The following is a 6,247-nucleotide window of genomic DNA, read 5'->3' as shown; positions in this document are numbered from 1 at the left end:
ATACGGAGCCATCGTGTTGTCCCATTGGTTGGGACCTAAAACTTCAGCGCGATGCACCACAATTGCTCAATGCTACTAAAATTTGACAATTTCTAAATAGGCCCCCTTTGCGACGTGCCAAGCACTAAAATGACGGTGTTTTATGACTAGAACTTAAATTAGCCATAACTTCTTGCCCGAGTATCAGATTTGGGTGAATATTATATCGACAGAAAGTTCATTCAATTTCCCATATGATAAGAAGTCAAAATTAGGGAAATTATATATGGTTTAAACTTTACTCACTTTGGAAGTCAAAAATGAGACTAAGTTTCTTTGACACAATTCTAGTTTTTTTAACTCTAAGAGCATATTACCACGACCTAACACATGGATAATTTTTGCGGGGTGTCACATTATCCCCCCTTAGGGACCGTTCATCCCCATATGATGATGCGGAGCACAGTCAAGAACGATTTGAAGTATACTAAGGCCATAAAAGAATAAGACAAGGAATGTACCTTCCATTTCGTCATCCACCGGATCAAAAAAGTCTCGGTATCTATCTCTCATGTTATTTTCTAATACCCAAGCTACTTTCTCAACTTTCTAATTTCTCCACAACACCTTAACCGACACTATCTCTTTGCTCCTCAACTTTTGAACTTGGCGATCTAATATTGCAATAGGTTCCTCTTCATATGCTAATAAGTCTATCACTTTGATCTCCTATACAGGAAATACTAAGGAATGGTCTTCAATACATTTCTTCAGCATAGATATGTGGAATACTGGATAAACAGAGCCCAAACTTACAGGAAACTCTAACTTATAAGAAACTCCCCCTATCCTTCTCAAAATTTGGTATGGCCCTATATAGCCAGGACTCAGCTTACCTCTCTTCTCGAAATGCATAACTCCCTTCATAGGAGAAACTTTGAGAAACACCCAATCACCAACCTTAAACTCTAAGTCTCTTCTTCTAACATCGACGTAGGACTTCTATCGACTCTAGGCTGTCTTAAGTCATTCTCTAATAATTTCCACGTCCTCCATTGCCTGATAAGCAAGATCACGCTCAAACAACTGAGTCTCATTTACTTTATACCACCCTATTGGTGACCTACATCTTCTTCCATACAATGACTCAAAATAAACCATCTTAATTTTGGCATGGTAACTGTTATTATATGCGAACTCTATCAATGGCAAGTGATCCAACCAATTCCCCTTGAAGTCAATTATGCAGGCCCTTAACATATCCTTAAGAGTCTGAATAGTGCGCTCAGCTTGCCCATCAGTCTGTGGGTGGAATACAGTACTTAGGTTCACTTGGGTACCTAAACCCCTCTAAAAAAACCTCCAAAACTGTGAAGAGAATTGCGTACCTCGGTCAGATATGATAGATACAGGTAGTCTATACAAACGGACTATCTCCTCAATGTACAACTTGGTATAGTCATCTCCTGAATAGTTAGTTCTAGTGGGTAGAAGGTGGGATGACTTGGTCATTCGATCAACAATTACCCAAATTGAATCATACTGGCTTCGGGACCTCAGAAGTCCCATGATGAAGTCTATATTGATTATCTCCTATTTTCACAAAAGCAAGTTTATCTCCTAGGAAGTACCACCTGGCCTCAATCCTCTACTTTCACTTGTTGACAATTCAAACACTTGGCAACAAAATTAGCCACATCACGCTTCATATTATTCCACCAGTAAATAGCCTTCAGATCATGATACATCTTAGTAGAGCCTGGGTGAACAACATACCTCAAAGTGTGAGCTTTATCAAGGATCATCTTTCATAACCCACCTACATCTGGCATACATAGTCTGCCCTGATATCTCAAAACTCCATCGCCACCAATTTCAAAATACATCACCTTCTGTTGCCCACATCTTTCTTGATCTACATCAAGATGGGATCTTCAACCTGCTTCTCATTAACTTCAGCACAAAGGGAAGATTTAGCTACCTTATGAACAACCACTCCACCATCTTCGAAATCCAAGAGTCACACTCTTAGATTTGTAAGTCAGTTAATATCCTTCACCATCTCCCTCTTTCCCTTTTTAATATGCAAAAGACTGCCCATAGATAACCTACTGATGGTGTCGGCTACCACATTTGCCTTGCACGGATGGTAGTACAGGCTCATGTCATAATCCCTTAAAAGTTCAAACCAACGTCGTTGCCTGAGGCTTAATTCTATCTGTAAGAAAACATACTGCAAACTTCTATGGTCAGTAAATGTATCAACATGTACCCCATAGAGAGAATGCCACCAGATTTTGAGCGTAAACACCACAACCGCTAACTCCAATTCATGGGTGGGGTAATTTTGCTCATGAACTTTTAACTGCCTAGACGTATAAGCCACCATTTTACCATGTTGTATAAGTACACACCCAAGTCCCATACGGGATGCATCATAGTACACAACAAACCCTTCCATACCTTGTGGAAGAGTCAAAACAGGAGCAGTTGTCAACTTATCTTTTAACTTCTCAAAACTATTCGCACAGGAGTCAGACCATATGAACTTCACCTTTTTCTGAGTCAACTTAGTAAGCGGTGTAGCTATGGAAGAAAAACACTCTACAAATCTTTTGTAACACGCTGCCAAACCCAAGAAGCTCCAAATATCGATTGGAGTCGTGGTTCTGGGCCATTTTCTCACTGCCTTAATCTTTTGGGGATCAACCTTAATCCCATCACTAGACACAATATGCCCCAAGAAAGCAATAACATTAAACCAGAATTCGTACTTGGAAAATTTTGTATACAACTCATGATCTTTGAGAGTCTGAAGGATGATTCAAAGGTGATTGGCATGGTCTTCACTCTTGGAATAAATTAGAATATCATTAATGAAAACTATAACAAACAGATCTAGAAACTGATGGAACACCCTATTCATAAGGTCCATGAAAGCCGCAGGGGTGTTAGTCAACCCAAAGGTCATGACTAAGAATTCATAATGACTGTATCAGGTTCGAAAAGCTATTTTGGGAATACCTGACTCTTTAACCTTCAACTGATGGTATCCCGAATGAAGGTATATTTTTGAAAAACAATTAGCACCCTAAAGCTGGTCAAAAAGATCATTAATGCTAAGAAGAGGATATTTATTTTTAATAGTAATCATATTCAGTTGACGGTAATCTATACGCATAACGCAGGGAACCATCTTTCTTTCGCACGAAAAGTACAGGTGCACCCCAGGGAGAAACACTAGAATGGATAAAACCTTTATCTAGGATATCCGCTAGCTATTTTTCAACTCTTTCAACTCTTCAGGAGCTATTCTATAGGTGGAATAAAGATGGGATGGGTATCTGACAACAAATCAATACCAAAATCTATCTCCCTATCAGGTGGTATTCCTGGGAGATCATCCAGAAAAACTTTTGAGAACTCATTCACCATAGGGACAGACTGAAGAGAAGGGCTTTCGGTATTTGAATCTTTAACCCAAATAAGATGATACAAACAACCCTTAGAAATGAGTTTACGGGCTTTGAGACAAGAGATGAAGTTCCCTTTAGGTGATAAAGAATGTCCCTCCCATTCTATTGCTGGTTTATTCGGAAAAGAGAAAGTAACTTTTTGTGTTCTACAATTTAGCATGGCATAGCACGAATGAAGCCAATACATCCCTAACATAGCATCAAAATCAACCATGTCTAAGTCTATGAGGTCTGCTGCAGTATCCCGCCCACAAATAGTCACCGCACAATTTCTATACAACCTTCTAGCCATAATAGGGTCTCTCACTAGAGTGGAAATAGAAAAAGGTTTGGCAATTACATCGGGCTCAAACCTAAATCTAACAGCCAAATAAGGGGTCATGTAAGATAGGGTAGACCAGGGATTAAGTAACACATAAACATCACAGAAAAAGATTTGCAACGTACCAGTAACTACATCCGGTAAGACCTCTACCTCTTGGCGGTTGGTCAAGGCGTATAACCAGTTATGACCATTTCTGGTGGCTGAAGTGGCACCTTTCTAAGGCGGTGGTGGTGCATAAGAATTAGCCTGTGACTTGGCTCCACCAATATTACCCTTTGCTGTCGGACAATCTCTCTGGATATGGCCTGTCTGGCCGCACTAATAACACACCATAGCTCTAAACTGACATCTTCCTGGATGATTCCTCCCATATTTCTCATAGCGCAGGTATGTCCGAGAGGTTTGATCTACACTTCCTTAAGACTGTGAACCCTGCATTCTCGGCCCCTTCCTATAATAAAATCTTGAGTGCGGTGTCCGGATGAGGGTCTGGTCACTGGGGTACTAGCTGCAGCCTGTGCATTACCCCAATTTTTCTTCTTCTGCCGTTTGTTACCCCAATTCCTACTCTGCTGACTGTAGCTTTGGTTTGTTATATTGGCTTTCTTTTCCTGTCTATCTTTCTCTATAGATTCAACAATTTTCTTTTTCTTTTCCTCAACTTCCTGCATATGGACTGATAGTCTGGTAAAATCTATGTCCCGATTCAACATTTCTCCCTAATATTCAAGCACTAAGTCATCTGAGAGGCCGAATGCAAATTTCCTCATTCGGGCTCTCATGTTACTAGTCATCTCTAGAGCATAACGGGCTAGTTAGTTGAACCTCAGAATGTACTATTGGACACTCATCTTACCCTGCTTTAGATTCATAAACTCTTCAGCTTTGGCCTCCCTCAGCTCAAGAGGAAAGGCTTCGAAAAATTTAGCCCAAACTATGGGCTCAACATGCTCACTCTTTGAATCTTCCCACTCATTATACCATTGGTTTGCTACATCCTTAAGCTGGTAAGCTGCTAACACAACCCCCTCTAACTCATCTACATGCCTCACCTTAAAGATCTTCTCCATCTCATCCACAAACTCATATGGATCCTCTTCTACCTTGGTACCAGTAAACTTGGGCAGGTTCATCCTCATGAACTGCCCACTCCTGTAGCCTCCGAAATAACAGATGCAGACCTAATATCTTCCAACTGTTGAGTATTTATGGCTACAAACTAGGCAAGCGTATGAATGGACTGTCTCAAATCTGCATTAAATACCTCTCTCTCATGAGGATGAGTGCGATTAATCCCCGTTCAAAGAGCTATAGGTGCCCCAAGTTGGCTGGTTTGAGTAGATGGGACTCCCAGAGTAGCATCAATCTTTGGAGTCTGAGATCTGTTTTGGGTCCTCATCCCATAAGTGGGATGGAACTCATCTATCTATGCATTCAGATCAATAGTACGACGGGGAGGCATGATTGGTTTTCTAAAACATAAGAGATCATCGATTAGGGGACAATTCAAACTCAGAAGCATGAACTAAACCACATAAAAGAGAGACATTGCTAAATGCCTGGTAGCTTCCTACTTATAAGTGTGGTGCGCTACACACCCATAAACAAGATTCTACCCGACGCAATTTCGTAGATACCTTGGGACCATGAACCATGCTTTGATACCCAGTTTGTCATTACTCGGACTAGGGCCTGGCCGTGATGAACATCCCAAACCATGAAGGCTCGAGTGTCGTACTCTATTTGGTAATCATGCACAACATTCATATAATAAAAAAAGATACGGAAATATAATCTGATATGAAAAATGGTCATACTCTGAATTTAGTTTAACAATAAGAAATGAAATCCAAAATCAACTAAACAATATCTAGAACAGTCTGCGAAGTCTCTACTACATGAAAATCTGATAACCATCTAAAAACTGGGACAAGGCTCCCAGTAGACAAAACCAAAGAATAACATAATCTGAAATAATAGGCCTTCTAGAACAAAGAAGGCTTACCACTGAATGGATTACTTCTCTTTGGAATACTCTACTGATTAGCTGGACCCTTAGACTGAGCCTCCGAATCTGGGAGGTAAGGGGTCAATACAGATGTACTGGTATGCATAGCAGATCTAAATTACTAATTTATATTCAACATATATGAGAGCAACTTAAAACAGTTCATAAATATATCATATAGTAAGAAATCCCATGGGTATTTTCGAAAGATTCTATAAAATCATCTAAACTCTGTGACACTCTTCATTTTAATTTTGCGCTAGGTGGTCTACCCTAAACTCTGAAATTCCATGGTCTAAATTAAATCCGCCATCGACTTAGTGGGGAAGCATCCAACCCAAGTATGCCGCAAGAGTTGGAGTCTCTGACTCTGCTATGCCACACGGCCGTCACCAGCATAAAAATAATATACCTGGATCGGCAAATCACAGTTTTAGGCTAAGAGTTACTTGAAACAAG

Source organism: Capsicum annuum, chromosome 10 (assembly GCF_002878395.1).
Source record: "Capsicum annuum cultivar UCD-10X-F1 chromosome 10, UCD10Xv1.1, whole genome shotgun sequence".
In the NCBI taxonomy this organism is placed as follows: domain Eukaryota; kingdom Viridiplantae; phylum Streptophyta; class Magnoliopsida; order Solanales; family Solanaceae; genus Capsicum; species Capsicum annuum.
The sequence above is the reverse complement of the archived record's forward strand: the minus strand, read 5'-3'. Positions refer to the sequence as shown.